Genomic DNA, 19524 nt, shown 5'->3' with positions numbered 1-19524 from the left:
TATTCTGATTCATTGACTGTGGCCAATAATTTGGCTAAATGGTCCGGAACTTGGAAGGAACATGATTGAGAAATTGGTAACAAGGAAATTCTGGAAAGAGGTATGTAAATAGACCTCTCTGAATGAGCAAAAAATCATGAAGATATTTGTGTCCCATGTAAATATTCACCAAAGGATAATCGCAGCAGTGCAGGATTTTAATCATCAGTAGATGGGAAGACCTATTTTGTGTACACCAGTTAGCCTCTTTCCCCAGCCACCCCTGTCATTGCCCGATGTGATCATAAACAAAGTGGCCATGGTGGCATAGATGGTCTTGGCCTGTTTCCTGTTACTATAACAGAATACTTGAGACTGGGTAATTTATAAAGAAAGGTAGTTTATTCATCTCATAGCTCTGGAAGCTGAAAGCCAAAGATTGGGTGGCTGCATCTACTTAGGTTTCTGGTGAGCATCTTGTACTGCTCCATACATGGAAGAAAAGCAGAGAGTATGTGTGTGTGTGCAAAGAAAGGAGGGGACAAATGGAATCAGATGCTTTATAACAACCTACTCTTACAAGAACTAATGGAATCTCAAGAGAAAGACCTTAATCCCTCTTAAAGGCCCCACATCCCAACAGTGCTATTTTGGCAACCAAATTTCAAATGGAGTTTTAGCAGGGATGAACCAAATCCAAACCAGAGCAGACGATATACTTGAGCTCAGAAACACGGACTTCTACTAACCAACTCTGACTTGGCTGCAGTCACTGTTGAGTATCCAATTTGTAGCAGCAGGGACCAACAATGAATTCTCAATCTGACACCAGGCTGATTAGCCAGCTGCATGATGGTAGTTGATTACATTGGACCACTTCTGTTATAGAAAGGGGCATAATTTTGTTCTTACTGGAACAGACACTCTAGATACAGATTTGTCTTCCCTGCATGCCACACATCTGCCCAGATTACCATCTTTGGACTTAACAGAATTCCTTTTCAACCATCATAATCTTCTAATATTTGTCTAATATTCAATTTCTTGAGTTCAGGTGCATATGCTTTTGAGATATGCACCTGAACTCAAGAAACTCACTTCATGCAAAAAAAGTGCAGTAATGGGCTCATGCTCATGGAATTCACTGGTCTTACCATGTTTCCCACCATCCTGAAGCAGCTGATCTCATAGAATGGCAGAATGGCCTTTTGAAGACTCAGCAGTGCTAGCTAGGTGGCAATAGCTTGCAAGGTTTTCTAGAAGGCTGTAAATGCTTTGATTCAGCATTTGGTATATGATGCTATTTCTTCTATAGCCAGGATTCAAGAGATGGAAACTGAAGTGGTAACATTCATTATTACCTATAGAAATCCACTATCAAAATTTTTGCTTGCTGCTGGGTGCACACCTGTAATCCCAGCAGCTTGGGAGGCTAAGGCAGGAGGATCATGAGTTCAAAGCCAGCCTCCCCAAAAGTGAGGTGCTAAGCAACTCAGTGAGACCCTGTCTTTAAATAAAATACAAAATAGGGCTGGGGATGTGGCTCAGTGGTTGAGTGCCTCTGAGTTCAATGCCCAATACAAAAAAAAGAAAAGAAAGAAAAAAGAAAAAAAATAGGGCTGGGTATGTAGCTCAATGATGAGCACTTGCTTAGCATGTGCTAGGGCCCTGGGTTGGATTCTTAGCATAATAATAATAATAATAATAATAGGGCTGGGGATGTGGCTTAGTGGTTGAGTGCCCCTGAATTCAATCTTGCCACCTCTCCTGGCTAACTCTCTCTTGTGGCATAAAATATATTGACCTTACAATGATATTTTGGTGTTGGTATGTTTACTTCATTGTATTTAATAGTTATTGGATATCAAGAAGAGTAAACATCATTCAATGATTCTGGAAAAGGAGCTACTGCACTTTCTGGTTGGACATATTATAGTTTTATCATATTGGGTGAAATTATAACCTTTTATTGTCTTTATTTGGAGATTAGGTAGGGGTTTAAGGAGATGCATATGGGTACCAAGTTGACAAGGGGTAGACTTGTGAGGTTTATTTTATTTATCAACTTGATTCCACCTGGGATTTCCTAATTTAACATTGTTTCCAATTATGTCTCTGAGGGTGTTGTGGAAGAGATGAGCATTTGAATTGGTAGATTACCCTCCCCAATGGGGTTGCCAGTCTTTCAATACATTGGGAGCCTAAACAGAATAAGCTTCCATAATCATGTGAGCCCATTCCTCATAACATATTTCCTGATATACATCCCCTTCTATTGGTTGTATTTCTCTGGAGAACCCTAAATAATAAATGAGTTGTATATATCTAGCAATTGATCCATTTCTTCTAGGTTAATAATTTTGTTGGTATGTAGTTATTGATTGTATCTAATGATCATTTTTATTTCTGTAGCACCAGTTGTAATGTTTCTTTCTTATTGTATTCATTTGATTCTTCTCTCTTTTTTCTTAGTTGTCCTAAAGGTTTGTTCATTCTTTTTATCTTTTCAAAAAATATGAAATCTTAGTTTCATTGATTTTTTTTAAAAAATTAGTTTTTAGTTGTAGTTGGACACAATACCTTTGTTTTATTTATTTATTAGTCTGTGGTGCTAAGGATCGAACCCAGTGCCTCGCATGTGCTAGGCTAGCGCTCTACTGCTGAGCCACAATCCCAGCTCCTCATTGATTTCTATTGTCTTTCTATTCTGTTTCATATTTTGCTCTGATTTTTATTATTTCCTTCTGCTAACTTTCCTCTAGGTGTAATGTTAGGTTGTTGATTACAGTGTTAGATTGTTGACTGAAGATCTTTCTTCCTTTTTCATGTAGGTATTTGTGGCTTTGAAGTTCCCTCTTAGTGTTTTTGCTGTACCCCTTGAGTTCTAGTATGTTTTGATTCCATTTTCAATAGTCTCAATATATTTTAATTAAACTTGCAATTTCTTCTTTGACCCATTGGTTGTGCAGGAGTCTGGAAGTTTAATTTCCACTTATTTGTGAATTTTCTAGTTTTCTTTCCATTAATTGACTTCTACTTTCAGACCATTGTGGTCACAAAAGATATCTGGCATATTTTCGGTCTTCTTAAAAGGTTTTTTCCATATTTTTTTCTTAAAATCATTAAGACTTGTTTTATAGCCCTAACATATGATCTGGAGAATATTTTATATGCACTTGAGAAGAATAAGCATTCTGCTGCTATTGGATGGAATATTCTGTATAGGTATGTTTCAGTTTAAAGTATAGCTCAAGTCCAATGTTTTCTTTTTGATTTTTCTGTCTAGGAGATCTATTCAATGTTGAAAGTGCAGTATGAAAGTGCCCTACCATTATTGTACTGCTGTCTATTTCTCCTGGAAAGTTTTGAGTTGAGGTGAACTTTGCCATACACAAGTCTTGTGACTCCTGCACTCTTTTGGTTGCCACTTACTTGGAATATCTTTTTCCGTCCTTTCATTGTCAGTCTGTGTGTGTCTTTCGAAGTGAAGTTAACTCAAGAACCTGGGGCAGGGCTGGGGTTGTGGCTCAGCGGTAGAGCATTTGCCTAACACATGCAAGGCCCTGGGTTCGATTCACAGCACCACATAAAAACAAATAAATAAAATTTAAAGATATTGTGTCCAACTACAACTAAAAAATAAATATTAAAAAAAAAGAACCTGGGGCAGGGGGGTGGCAACTTTAAGGCCAGTCTCAGCAACTTAGTGAGATGCTTCTCAAAATAAAAACTAAAAAAAGAGCTTGGATTGGCTGATTTTTGCTTAGCAATGTATTCCCCAGCTCCATATATTTACTGGCAAATGCCATAATTTCATCCTTCTTTAATGCTGAGTAATATTCCATTATGTATATAGACCACATTTTCTTTGTCCATTTATCTGTCAACTCCTCAGTTTATACCAAGGTATATTATTCTTTTTTGTGCTATTGTAATGGAATTATTTCCCTAAATTTCAGATATTTCATTGTTAGATATAGACAGACAGAGGAATGGATTTTGAAAGGTGTTGCATACATTCAATGGCATATCATTCAACATTAAACAGAAGAAAATTGTGCAATACTTGAAAAAAAAAAAGATCTGGGGATCCCCAGTATAAAAAAATGAAGTGAGCTCTTGCAGACAGCATATAGTTGAGTCTTTAAAAAAAATACAATTCAGCCAAATCATGTCTTTTGATTGGAGAATTTAATTGATTTACATTCAAGGTAATAATTGGTAGGGAAAGATTTACCATTGCCATTTTGTTCATTGTTTTTCTGGCCTTTTTGTAGATAACTTTGTGATTTGATGAGCTTCTGTAATGGAATTCTCTGATTCTTTTCTCTTTATCTTTTGCATATCTACCATAGGGTTTTTCCTTTTGTTATTACCATAAGACTTACATAAAACATCATACAGTTATAACAAGGATATTTTAAAGCTATAACTTTAATCACATACAGAAAAAAACCAACTCTTTTACCCCCACACACAATTTTATGTTTTTGATGTTACAATAGACAACTTTTTATATTGTGTATTCACTAACAAATTATTGTAACTTCATATTACAGCAATAGTTAATTGAGAATGGCAGTGCTCCAGACCCTGCAGGACAAGTTTTGATAATACTCCTCTAATGGGTAATCTAGCAATTTCTCCAGAAACTTATGCAGTACATTTTTCCAATTTTTTTTTCTTAAAAGAATAAAGAAATTTTTTGTTCCATGTTTTAAGCAAAGGTTATCATGCATAGGTTGTTCTAGAAAAAGTTTTCATCTCCAGCTAGGCTCTAGCTATGGCAATGAGTTTACCATATCTTTGGCAAGAAGCTGAATTTTATGCAAATTGCTGGTTTATGAAAGAAGAGGATTGATGCTATGTCAGTTTAGTGAGATGCTCTAGTCTGATTTAAATTCCATGGACTTGTGATTGTGTCTTTTATTTTTATACTGAAATGGGAATATGAGTACTTAGGTTTCTGTGTAATGATTTTGCCAACTATTTTGCCATTAAGTCAGGAGAAAATTCTTACTTATCTGTTGTGAATGCTGATGTGCTTCCTGCCAATTCAGTAAAAATTACCACACATTGTCATCTGAGATCATCCTGCTTATGGAAGATTATGAAAAAATGTTTACTGCATAAATGAATGATGTGTTTTTCTTGTTTGTTTTTCATGGAAGGGAGAAAATCATAAATAAGTATATCATGGCTCAGCCATCAAAAAAGTGGGTCCATCATCATTTAAAGGACAAGTCAGTGGTAAGTCACAGATGAATAGTGGCATGATGGGGGCTTTTATGAACATGGATCGTCTTTGTTACTAGCATAAGACATAGGGTCTAGACCAAAGAAGTGTAAAGAGTGATGGTTAGACCATAAGAGGTAGTAAGTCTTGTGCTCATTCTCTTTATTCCCCCCTCTAAACAAGTAACCTCTGCTTAATACCAATTCCAAAATAAAGTCTTCATACTGACTTGGAAAAGTTCCTCAAAGAAGTCTCAGTTTGGGGCTGGGGATGTGGCTCAAGTGGTAGCGTGCTCGCCTAGCATGCATGAGGCACTGGGTTCAATTCTCAGCACCACATTAAAAAAATAAAATAAATATATTGTGTCCACCTAACACTAAAAAAAAGAAGAAGAAGAAGAAGAAGAAGTCTCAGTTATCACTTTCTATTGCTCCTTGTACATGGACACAGGGAATGCAACATGAATTTTCTGATAAAGGAAATAGGGGCTGGGGTTGTGGCTCAGTGGTAGAGCACTTGCCTAACATGTTTGAGGCTCTGGGTTTGATTCTCAGCACTACATATAAGTAAATGAATAAAATAAAGGTCTATCAGCAAATAAAATCATTAAAAAGAGATAAAATTTTAAAAAGAGAAAGATAAAATAATCAGAAGTTGAAGACTCTTAGCAACTGTGTTCCTAAGTAACTGCTTAGCAACTTAGCAGTCAGTGAATAGGGAAGTGTCACTTTTATTTATTTATTTATTTTTTAGTTTTAGATGGACACAATATCTTTATTTTATTTTTATGTGGTGCTGAGGATCGAACCCAAAGCGTTCTACCTCTGAGCCACAACCCCAGCCCAAGAGAAGCGTCACTTTTATATTTGGAAGTTGCATTTATTGATTTCTTTAGGATAGTAGAGTTTGGACTATTGAGGTTCTTGCCTAGTACTTTGTCTTACATTATTTCCTAGACTTTATCAGCTTTGTTTTTCTTTCCTTCTTCGGGAGTATATTTCAAAGTCTCTAAAGTTAAAACACCACTCACACTTAGACAATGGTGCCTGCTCCTGGCAACTACCCAGGGAGTTACTGGTTAGTCTTTGTGCCAAGTTCAAATTCATTCTTTTCACAGTCTTCCTGCTGTCTAAATTTCTGAATTTGGAACTTTGTGTGAATCTTTATCATCTACTACAAAATATGATCTGGTCCTCAGCCACTTGCACTACCAAATTTTGATATAATTTTTTTTCATCTTAAAGTCTGTCTGCTTCTAGGCCCACTTTACATCAAGTCTTCTTTGTTATAGGCCTTGTTTGTGCGAAGAGTGGTTTATAAGCATTGTAGTTGTGAGATTTCTATGTGAACTGACATAGGAATTATTCAAGTAAAGAAGGGATTAGAGGTGCTACACCCTCTCCAAACTCCCTTCCTCCACCTGCAGAACAGCTATTCCAACTGGCAAATCCTCTACATTTAACAGTTACAATAAAAAATGAGTACTATTTATTCAATGGACACTAGGCACTTGTCAATTGACATAGAACCCTATGAGGTAGGTATTAATAGTTCACTTTTAATGTCAAAGGACATGAAACTCAGAGAGGACACAATACATGTAGAAGTTTATATTACTAGCTTGTGGCAGATCAGGAATTCATAAGTAGGCCAATGTTGGATTAGTGACATCAACAAGATGACAGAATAAGTAGTTCTATTGTATATCTACCCACAGAAACAATGAAAAACCGTTGTAGTTGACCCCAAATACTTTTGAGAACTTCACAATCAAGGTTAGAAGTTGAAAAATCTCAGATCAGCACAAAACTGAGTAAAATTGCTTCAAAAATGGTCATGTTGGTCCCTTTCCCAAGCCAGCACAGCTGGGTGCCACAAGAGATCCATTTGGCCCTGATTTCTGTCAATGGGAAAGAATGAATGAAGGATGTATCCAGCATTCCCAGCTGTATTACCCAGGGTTCTCTAGAGAAACAGAATCAACAGGAAGTATAATTATAAAAGAGGGACTTATTAGGTTGGCTTACACTACCAGAAGCTGGATAGTCCACAATGGCCGTCTGTAGGTTGGAGAGCTGGAAGAACAAGTAGCTGCGCAATCCAAGAGGCTGAAGCCCAGGAACAAGAGGATCAGTGGTGCTGCCCTAGTCTGAGACCAAAGGCTTATGGAGAATCCAGTTTGGAAGAGCAAAGGAGTGAAAGTCTGATATCCTCAGACAATCACAGCAGCAATCAAGAACGGGTTCAAGAAGAATCAAGTTTACATCTGCTTCCTTGTCCTTCCAACTTTTATTGCATCCAAGCCATCATCTTATTGGATGGTGCTACCCACACTTAGGGAGGGTCTCCATTTTAGTTGGCTATCCCACATGCCAATCATTCCTAGACATACCCTCACTGACACACCCATAATCCTCTTAAACCTTGGCATCTCTTCATCCAATCAAGTTGAAAATTCAAATTAACCATTACACCAGCCTTTAAAAGTACTACCCAAGAAATCTATTTCTGTCTTCACTCAGAGTGCTGAAGTGACTAGCATAGTTAAAAGTGTCTGGGAGCAGTTAAGAAAAATGAAAAAAAGTAAGAGGCACTGATCAGCCAGCAGGGTTCTGCAAGATTGAAAGAAGGTATATAATCCTGATACTTCTCTTTCAAGAGAAAGGAAGAGAATTGGAGCTTGAACCCAGTCTTTCTGAATTCCAGGGTACTCCCTCAAGAAGAGAGGGTGGATGAATCTTAGCAGCCTGCTAGGCACTGTGGGATTAAGAGAAGACACACAATTATGAGATTTCTCCTTTAGCAGGAAAGTAGAGAAATGGAGTGAATATCCACCCGATACATTGGCATTTCAGCACTGCCCTAGGGAAGAGAAGCAGGTGACTCTGTTTTAATCAACTTATTTTTTGACAACATTCAAAATTCTCCCTTCTAGCTGTTTTGAAGTCTCAATACAATATTGTTAACCAGAGTGACCCTACTGTGTAAAAGAACATTCGAACTTTTTCCTTTTATCTATCTATAACTTCATACTCTTAACCAATCTCTCCATATCCTCCCACCCTCCTTGTCTCTGGTAACCACGTCCTACTATCTACTTCTGTGAGATAAATTTCTTTAGATTCTACACATGAGTGAAATCATGTAGGAATTATTGCTCTGCCTGGCTTATTTTACTTCACCTAATATGCTTTGGTCTCATCCATATTGTCACAAATTGCAGGATTTAATTCTTTTTTATGAATGAATACTATTCTACTGTGTATATGTAACACATTTTCTTTGCCCATTTATCTGTGCATAGACAATGAGATTGATTCCATATCTTGGCTATTGTGAATGGTGCTACAGTAAACATGAGAGTGCAGATATCTCTTTGACATACTAATTCCTTTTCCTTCCCCAGAACTGGGATTGCTGGATCACATGGTAGTTCTATTTAAACATTTTTTTTTAGAAATCTCCACACTGTTTTCCATGACTGTACCAATTTATATTTCCACTAACAGTGTATAAGAGTGTTCCTTTTTCCACATGTACATCAGCACTTTTGTCATGTACTATATTTTCAAATTGCTTATACTAGGTAGAAAGAGCAAGTTCAAGAGATCTAGTTCATCACATGGAAATTATAGTTAATAACAATACAGTATTATATATATATTTATATTTAATATATTATATATTATATATTTTTTTGGTACCAGGGATTGAACCCAGGAGCATTTAACCACTGAGCTATCTCAGCCTGTTTTTTTTTTTTTTTTTTTGTACCAGGGATTGAACTCAGGGGCACTCAACCACAGAGCCACATTCCCAGCCCTATTTTGTATTTTATTTAGAGACAAGGTCTCACTGAGTTGCTTAACGCCTTGCTTTGGCTGAGACTGGCTTTGAACTTGTGATCCTCCTGTCTCAGCCTCCCAAACCACTGGGATTGCAGGTGTGCACCACTAAGCCTGGCTTCCAGCCCTTTTAAGTTTTCATTTAGAAACTGGGTCTTGCCAATTTGCTTACAGCCTCCCTAAGTTGCTGAGGCTGGCTTTGAACTCATGATCCTCCTGCTTCAGCCTCCTGAGCGGCTAGGATTATAGGAATGAGCCACTGTGCCCAGATGTATACTCTTTTTTTTTTTTTTTTTTTTTTTTTTTTTTTAATTTTTTATTGTGGGTTGTTCAAAACATTACAAATTTCTTGACATATCATATTCCACACTTTGATTCTAGTGGGTTATGAACTCCCACCTTCACCCCATACACAGATTGCAGATTCACATCAGTTACACATCCATTGATTTACAAATTGCCATACTAGTGTCTGTTGTGCTCCGCTGCCTTTCCCATCATCCACCCTCCCCCCTCCCCACCTCTCCCCTCCCCTCCCCTCCTCTCTCTCTACCCCTTCCACTGTATAACCCTGAGGGTCTCCTTCCATTACCGTGCAATTTACCTTCTCTCTCCCTTTCCCTCCCACCTCTCATCCCTGTTAAATGTTAATCTTCTTCTCCTGTTCTTCGTCCCTACTCTGTTCTTAGTTACTTTCCTTATATCAAAGAAGACATTTGGCATTTGTTTTTTAGGGATTGGCTAGCTTCACTTAGCATAATCTGCTCTAATGCCATCCATTTCCCTGTAAATTCTATGATTTTGTCATTTTTTAATGCAGAGTAATACTCCATTGTGTATAAATGCCACATTTTTTTTATCCATTCGTCTATTGAAGGGCATCTAGGTTGGTTCCACAGTCTTGCTATTGTGAACTGTGCTGCTATGAACATCGATGTAGCAGTGTCCCTGTAGCATGCTCTTTTTAGGTCTTTAGGGAATAGACCAAGAAGGGGAATAGCTGGGTCAAATGGTGGCTCCATTCCCAGCTTTCCAAGAAATCTCCATACTGCTTTCCAAATTGGCTGCACCAATCTGCAGTCCCACCAGCAATGTACAAGTGTACCCTTTTCCCCACATCCTCGCCAGCACTTGTTGTTGTTTGACTTCCTAATGGCTGCCAATCTTACTGGAGTGAGATGGTATCTTAGGGTGGTTTTGATTTGCATTTCTCTGACAGCTAGAGATGTTGAGCATTTTTTCATGTACTTGTTGATTGACTGTATGTCCTCCTCTGAGAAGTGTCTGTTCAGGTCCTTGGCCCATTTGTTGATTGGGTTGTTTGTTCTCTTATTGTCTAATTTTTTGAGTTCTTTGTATACTCTGGATATTAGGGCTCTATCTGAAGTGTGAGGAGTAAAGATTTGTTCCCAGGATGTAGGCTCCCTATTTACCTCTCTTATTGTTTCTTTTGCTGAGAAAAAACTTCTTAGTTTGTGTAAGTCCCATTTGTTGATTCTAGTTATTAACTTTTGTGCTATGGGTGTCCTATTGAGGAATTTGGAGCCCGACCCCACCGACTGTAGATCGTAGCCAACTTTTTCTTCTATCAGACGGCGCGTCTCTGATTTGATATCAAGTTCCTTGATCCATTTTGAATTCACTTTTGTGCATGGCGAGAGAAAGGGATTCAGTTTCATTTTGTTGCATATGGATTTCCAGTTTTCCCAGCACCATTTGTTGAAGATGCTATCCTTCCTCCATTGCATGCTTTTAGCCCCTTTATCAAATATAAGATAGTTGTAGTTTTGTGGATTGGTTTCTGTGTCCTCTATTCTGTACCATTGGTCCACACGCCTGTTTTGGTACCAGTACCATGCTGTTTTTGTTACTATTGCTCTGTAGTATAGTTTGAAGTCTGGTATCGCTATACCGCCTGATTCACACTTCTTGCTTAGCATTGTTTTTGCTATTCTGGGTCTTTTATTTTTCCATATGAATTTCATGATTGCTTTCTCTATTTCTACAAGAAATGCCATTGGGATTTTGATTGGCATTGCATTAAACCTATAGAGAACTTTTGGTAATATCACCATTTTGATGATGTTAGTTCTGCCTATCCATGAACAGGGTATATTTTTCCATCTTCTAAGATCTTCTTCTATTTCTCTCTTTAGGGTTCTGTAGTTTTCATTGTATAAGTCTTTCACCTCTTTTGTTAGGTTGATTCCCAAGTATTTTATTTTTTTTGAAGATATTTTGAATGGAGTGGTTGTCCTCATTTCCATTTCAGAGGATTTGTCGCTGATATACAGGAATGCCTTTGATTTATGCGTGTTGATTTTAAATCCTGCCACTTTGCTGAATTCATTTATAAGCTCTAATAGTTTCTTTGTAGAGCCTTTTGGGTCTGCTAGATATAGAATCATATCATCTGCAAATAGTGATAATTTAATTTCTTCTTTTCCTATTTTTATGCCTTTAATTTCTTTCGTCTGTCTAATTGCTCTGGCCAGTGTTTCGAGAACTATGTTGAAGAGAAGTGGAGAGAGAGGGCATCCCTGTCTTGTTCCAGATTTTAGAGGGAATGCCTTCAGTTTTTCTCCATTCAGAATAATGCTAGCCTGAGGCTTAGCATAGATTGCTTTTACAATATTGAGGTATGTTCCTGTTATCCCTAGTTTTTCTAGAGTTTTGAACATAAAGGGATGCTGTACTTTGTCAAATGCTTTTTCCGCATCTATCGAGATGATCATATGGTTCTTATTTTTAAGTCTATTGATGTGGTGAATAACATTTATTGATTTCCGTATATTGAACCAGCCTTGCATCCCAGGGATGAATCCTACTTGATCATGGTGTACAATTTTTTTTATATGTTTTTGTATCCGATTCGCCAGAATTTTATTGAGGATTTTTGCATCTAGGTTCATTAGAGATATTGGTCTGTAGTTTTCTTTCTTTGAAGTGTCTTTGTCTGGTTTAGGTATCAGGGTGATGTTGGCCTCATAGAATGAATTTGGAAGTTCTCCCTCCTTTTCTATTTCCTGAAGTAGCTTGAAAAGTATTGGTATTAGTTCTTCTTTAAAGGTTTTGTAAAATTCTGCTGTGTACCCATCGGGACCTGGGCTTTTCTTAGTTGGTAGTCTTTTGATGGTTTCTTCTATCTCCTCAATTGATATTGGTCTGTTTAGGTTTTCTATATCCTCCTGACTCAATCTGGGCAGATCATATGACTTAAGAAATTTATCTATGCCTTTACTATCTTCTAATTTATTGGAGTATAAGGATTCAAAATAGTTTTTGATTATCTTCTGTATTTCTGAAGTGTCTGTTGTGATATTGCCTTTTTCATCCCGTATGCTAGTAATTTGAGTTCTCTCTCTTCTTCTCTTCACTAGCATCGCTAAGGGTCTGTCGATTTTGTTTATTTTTTCAAAGAACCAACTTTTAGTTTTGTCAATTTTTTCAATTGTTTCTTTTGTTTCGATTTCATTAATTTCAGCTCTGATTTTCATTATTTCTTGCCTTCTACTTCTTTTGCTGTTGTTTTGCTCTTCTTTTTCAAGGATTTTGAGATGAAGTATGAGATCATTTATTTGTTGGTTTTTTCTTTTTTTAAGGAATGAACTCCAAGCAATGAATTTTCCTCTTAGAACTGCTTTCAATGTGTCCCATAGATTCCGATATGTTGTGTCTGTGTTTTCATTTATCTCTAAGAATTTTTTAATTTCCTCCTTGATGTCTTCTATAACCCATTGATCATTCAGTAACCTATTGTTCATTCTCCAATTGATGTATGCTTTTTCCTTCCTTCTTTTATCGTTGATTTTCAGTTTCATTCCATTATGATCAGATAAGATGCATGGTAATATCTCTACTCCTTTATATTGTCTAAGAGTTGCCCTGTGACATAATATATGATCTATTTTTGAGAAGGATCCATGTGCTGCTGAGAAAAAAGTGTAACTGCTTGATGTTGGGTGGTATACTCTATATATGTCAATTAGGTCTAGGTTATTAATAGTGTTATTGAGTTCTATAGTTTCCTTATTCAACTTTTGTTTGGAAGATCTGTCCAGTGGCGAGAGAGGTGTGTTGAAGTCTCCCATGATTATGGTGTGGTGGTCTATTAGACTCTTGAACTTGAGAAGAGTTTGTTTGACGAACATAGCTGCACCATTGTTTGGGGCATAAATATTTATGATTGTTATGTCTTGTTGGTGTATGGTTCCCTTAAGCAGTATGTAGTGTCCCTCTTTATCTCTTTTGATTAACTTTGGCTTGAAATCTATTTTATTTGATATGAGTATGGACACACCTGCTTGTTTCCGAAGTCCATATGAGTGATATGATTTTTCCCAACCTTTCACCTTCAGCCTATGTATGTCTTTTCCTATCAAATGCATCTCCTGTAGGCAGCATATTGTTGGGTCTTGTTTTGTGATCCATTCTACTAGCCTGTGTCTCTTAATTGGTGAGTTTAAGCCATTAACATTTAGGGTTATTATTGAGATATGGGTTGTTCTTCCAGCCATATTTGTTTATTTCTGTTACTAAACATTGTTTGTTTTCTTCTTTGATTGTTTCCCCCCCCCCTTTACTGTCCTACCTCCCACTGTTGGTTTTCATTGTTATTTTCCATTTCCTCTTCCTGTAATACTTTGGCTAGGATGTTTTGAAGAGATGGTTTTCTAGCTGCGAATTCTTTAAACTTTTGTTTATCGTGGAAGGTTTTAATTTCATTCTCCATCCTGAAGCTTAATTTCGCTGGATACACAATTCTTGGTTGGAACCCATTATCTTTCAGTGTTTGAAATATGTTATTCCAGGATCTTCTAGCTTTCAGAGTCTGTGTTGAAAGATCAGCTGTTATCCTGATTGGCTTGCCCCTAAATGTAATCTGCTTCCTTTCTCTTGTAGCTTTTAAAATTCTCTCCTTATTCTGTATGTTGGGCATCTTCATTATAATGTGTCTAGGTGTGGATCTCTTATGATTTTGCACATTCGGCGTCCTGTAGGCTTCTAGGATTTGGGATTCTGTCTCATTCTTCAAGTCTGGGAAGTTTTCTTGTATTATTTCATGGAATAGACTGCTCATTCCTTTGGTTTGGAGCTCTGTACCTTCCTGTATCCCAATGACTCTTAAGTTTGGTCTCTTAATGTTATCCCATATTTCTTGGATGTTCTGCTCATGGTTTCTTAACAGTCTTGCTGAGCTGTCTATGTTCTTTTCCAGTTGAAATACTTTGTCTTCATTGTCTGATGTTCTATCTTCTAAGTGTTCTACTCTGTTGGTAGTATTCTCCATTGAGTTTTTAAGTTGGTTTATTGCTTCCTGCATTTCTAGGATTTCTGATTGCTTGTTTTTTATAACCTCTATCTCCCTGTATAGTTGATCCTTTGCTTCCTGGATTTGTTTGCGTAATTCGTTGTCGAAGTGATCTTTCATTGTCTGATTTTGCTGTTTAATGTCTTCCTTGATACTCCAGATCATCTGAAGCATGTATATCCTGAATTCTTTATCTGACATTCCATCTGCTGCAGCTGTTACCTCTTCTAAAGTTGCGTTGACCTGCATTGCTTGTGGTCCTTTCTTTCCTTGTCTTTTCATACTGCTTGCGTATCTTTCCTGCAGGTGCGGGCGGCGGCTCTGCTCTCTCCTTATTCCAATTGGGGTGTCGTGGCTACCACGCCGGCAGGTCACTGGGCCTGTTCTGGGAGCTGGTGGCGGCTCTGTTCTGCCCCTACTCCAATTGGGGTGACGTGTCTGTCGTACCAGCAGGCCACTGGGCCTGTCCTGCTGGTCGGTCGCAGATCTGCCCACCTTTCGGGCACGAGTGGAGGCTCTGCTTTGCCCCTACTCCAATTGGGGTGTCGTGACTACCCCGCCTGCAGGATGCTGGGTCTGTTCCTGGCAAGGGAGGCGACTCTGCTCTGTCACTACTCCAATTAGGGTGGTGTTTGTACCCCGCCGGCAGGCTCCTGGGCCTGATCCGCCGGTCTGTTGTAGGTCTGCCTACCTTGAAGGCGCGGGCGGCGGATCTGCCCTGCCCCTCCTACCACGCCTGCGGACCCCTGGGCCTGATCTGCAGGTTGATCACTGGTCTGCTCACCCTGCGGGCACGGGTGGCGGTTCCGCTCCACCCCCACTCCAATTGGGGTCACGTGACCACCACACCGGCAGGGCCTGATCCGGGCGTGGGATAAGGATCTGCTCTGCCCCTACTCGAGTTGGGGTGACGTGTGTACCACACTGGCAGGCCACTGGGCCTGACCCGCCAGGCTGTCACAGGTCTGTTTACCTTGCAAGCGCGAAGGGCGGCTCTGCCCTGCCCCTCCTACCACGCCCATGTACTACTGGGTCGTGGGTCTGCCCACCTGGCGGGTGTGGGTGGCGGCTCCGCTCCGCCCCCTCTCCAATTGGGGTCACGCGGTCACCACGCTGGCGAGCCGCTGGGCCTGCTCCGGGGGCTGGCGGCGGCCCGGCTCCTTCCCTCCGGCTCGAGGACAAATTGAGGAGACTCGGGTGACTGAGCCTCACCCCCCTTACCAGAAGACCAACTGCTTATGTCACCGCTGGTATTGATGAAGATCTCTCCTCCACCGCTTTCTGCTGACATCAGATCTCTGCCATGTTGGTATCCTATGCGAATGGCAGCATTTCGTTCCCCTTGCCAGGCAACCCAAGCAATGGGTGAGTCCTGACCTGCCCTCAGCAGGACCCGGACCGAGACACAGTTTCCGCGGGCTCCTAGCCCCGGTCCAGGGAAGTTCCGGGAGCCGGAACTCGGCCGCTCCGTGCTCGGTGTAAGCTCCTATAAGTGTAGGCTCCAAGAAGCAGCCCCCGCGGGCTCAGTTCCGGGAGCCGGAATTCGGCCGCTTAGTGTTTGGTGTATGCTCTGATAGTAGCAGGGTCCAAGAAGCAGCCTCCGCGGGCTCCGCAGCCCTGAGCCAGGGCGGTTCCGGGACGGTTCCGGGAGCCGGAACTCGGCCGCTCTGTGCTCGGTGTAAGCTCCTATAAGTGTAAGCTCCAAGAAGCAGTCCCCGCGGGCTCAGTTCCGGGAGCTGGAATTCGGCTTCTTGGTGTTTCGTGTTTGCTCTGATATTGTGTATACTCTTTTTTAAAAAAAATTTTTTAGTTGTTGATGGACCTTTAATTAATTAATTTACATGCAGTGCTGAGAATCGAACCCAGTGCCTTCCACATGCTAGACAAGCACTCCACCATTGAGCCATAACCACAGCCCTGTATGTTAGGTCGGTGGCGACTTAGTGGCAACTTAGAACAAAGCAGCCCCGCACCGGAAAAGAACATCAATCAGATGCCGGCAGAAACACCTGTCAATCAGCAGGACCCCCTGGCCAATCCTGGAGTTCAGCCAACTCCTCTGACCAACTCCAAGGGGGCAGGGGACCTTAGAGACACCTTTTCCTTTCCCAAGCCCTTCCCTTCCTGCTGTAAGCCCCATAAAAGTCCAGTAACATTAAGGGTGACGGCCAGATTACAGCCAGTGAAAGGGCAATCGCCTTGGCCCATAAACTGAGAGCGGGTGGTGCCATCCCGTTGCCATGTCACTTGGATGTAGAAGCACCATCTGTGGGTTGGGATAGAAGCTTGAGAGAGATTAATGATTAGTAACGAAAGGAGAGGGTTGGTGAGAAATCTTGAGTTTGGTAGGCCCCAACGTGGTGGAAGTCCAGGACTGAACATTTGAAACAGGTGCTCTTTTAAGGCGAGAGACATGGTACCAGGGGGAGTGGCCCAAGAGCTTGGCTGCCGTTGGAGTGGTAAGTATGACTGTATGGGGTCCCGTCCAGCAAGGTTTCAACGACTGAGAATGTAGCTCTCGAAGTAAGACTGCATCACCCGGTTGAAGAGGGTCCGATTCCTTCCCTGGTCGTATTGGGACAGAAGTAACAGGTGGTATAGGAAGACACCGGTCTGCGTGTTCCCTTAGGAGTTTGTATAGAAGTGTGAGATAGGGAAGGTAGGACACAAGGGGAAGAGGAGTGACAGGAAAGTTTTGGTTGATTAAGAAAGGGCGCCCATAGAGTAGTTCAAAGGGGCTAAGGCCTGAGGGTGATGGGGATCTTCAAGTCTGGGCTTCTTCAGTCTTCTGCAAACCCCAATAGTTCAGGAGAGGGGACTGCCTGACTGGTCATACCCCTGCGTAGAGGCGCCGAGGAAGGGCCAGCCATGAGGCAGTCAATCTTCCAATGTCCTGTCTGCTTACAGGTGGGGCATGGCCTGGGAGTAAGCCATGGGTTTGGGCATTGGCAGGCCCAGTGCCCTTCACATCCACATTTGAGGAAAGCCTCTGGTGGAGAGGAATGCTGGTTCCCCTCTGAAACTTCTGCTGGAGACATAGGCCTCAGGGCTGCTGCCAAGGCCTGAGTTTGGGGTGTTACCTTTTCTGCAATGGAGCCTGCTTAAATGGCCATTTTCACCAGATCTCAGATAGGGGTCCGAGAGTCCTCCTCAGCTCATTTGAGCTTTTTCTAATATCATGAGCCGAGTGAGTAATGAAATGGGTTGCTAACACTGTAGCCCTGGTGGGAGACTCAAGGTCCAGCTTAGTATATTTGATGAGAGCCTCTGTAAGGCGGGTTGAGAAATAAGGCTGGATTTTCATCAGGATTCTGGGTAATTTCCCTCAGTTTATCAAAGTTAACTACCTTCGGTTAGGGGAACAGCTACTTCACCTGTGGGGAGAGTCATATCTGTTAAACGAATTTGTTTAGCATGATCCACCGACCTAACACTGTATACTCTTGAAAATCACTAAAAGAGTGAATTTTTAAGTGCTCTTACCACAAAAAAAGGTATGTGAGGTTGTGTGTATGTCAATTAGCTTAATTTAGTCATCCCACAACATATACATATTTCACAACATATTGTGTAGAATAAATATATAATTTATGTACAATTTTTATATACAATTTTTATGCATGCTTCCATTTATATGAGTTATCTAAAATAGTCACACACATAGAAGCAGGGAATAGAATGGTAATTGCCAAGGCCTAGAGAATAGGAAACGGGGAGTTAGTGTTTTATATGTATAAAATTTCAGTTATGCAAGATGATTAATTTCTAGAGATCTTTTGTATTGTTAACTCTATGCCTAGAGTTAACAATACTGTGTTACCTGTTAGAAATTTAAGAGAGTATATCTTCTGTTAAGTGTTCTTACCATAATAAAAATTATTTTAAAGAGATTGGTAGATATATTTTTAAGTTTTATAACCAGATGTTTTGACACTGTGAGATAGAGTCCTAAAAAATGCAGAGAAAATTTTGAAATGGAAGCCAACAATCTGGACTTTAATCTCATCTCTGGATTACCTGCTAATAATATCAATAATTCTGGGGCCTGAAAAAATGCATACTGATTGGGCTAACCTCATTTTTACTTGTAAGTAAATGCTATTCAACTGATTGACAAAAATTTTAGTAGATTTTGTTATGGGATTTTTTTTCATTCACATTGATTATCTTTTTGCCAAAATATAATTCATTTTCAACACGCTTCTCAGGAAAAGGCACATGGGCACATATATAGCAGGTGGCAATCACTGTACAGTTCATAAATGAAATTTTTCTCTTATAAATCTATATTTGAATAGCTATAGAGAATAAAATTGGCAGGCAGTGAATAACAAAATCATAGCTGAGAAAACCATGGCAAAGTACACCAAAACCATTTCCTCAATTGCCTTTGAGATTTGTGCCACAAAATATATAATACCATCTGATATGGTTATGTAAACCTCATTGTTTAGAAAAATGTATTCACTCTACTTCTCTTTCGATCCTCACAACAATCCTACGAACAGAAAATACTATCCAGTGTATTAGAGTTAAGGAAACTGATATATAAAGGATTCATATGATTTGCCTATTTATCTCACTAGGAAAAAAGGCAGTTCTGAGACTTGAACATAAGTTTGCTTATTATGGCTTTTTTAGCACCCCAGAGCTATCACCCTTTATTTTCTGAAGACAACCTTATAGTAACAATCTATTGCTCCATCAATAACTAAACCATGCCTATTAAAAGTCCAACTGAGATATTGTCCAACTGAGATATTTCTTTCTTCCTCTTTTCCTTTCTTTCTTCTTCTTTTATTTTTTTCATTTTTCTCTTTCTTTTTTTAGTATAGGATTTTGCTATGTTGCCCAGGCTGGTCTCAAACTTGTGGCTTCAAGCAATCTTCCTGCCTCAGTCTCCTGAGCAGCTAAGACTACAGGTGTGTGCCACAATACCAAGCTCAAACGAGATATTTCTTATGCCGAATTCCTCCCCAATAGAAAGTTATAGTAAGTGTGACAATTTTTAAATATTTTGAAATTTTACTTATGACTTCCCAGAATGTGTATTCTGAATATTTATTCAGAATGTGTGAATAAGAACAGATAAGTTATGTGGTTGTCTGATCTGGGTAAATAGACACTAAGCCTTACATATATTTTATTTGTGG

This window comes from Marmota monax, unplaced genomic scaffold, assembly GCF_021218885.2.
Source record: "Marmota monax isolate L192 unplaced genomic scaffold, Marmota_monax_Labrador192_F-V1.1 WCK01_AAM20220418_F8-fsc00054, whole genome shotgun sequence".
Lineage (NCBI taxonomy): Eukaryota > Metazoa > Chordata > Mammalia > Rodentia > Sciuridae > Marmota > Marmota monax.
This window is presented reverse-complemented; position numbering follows the sequence as displayed.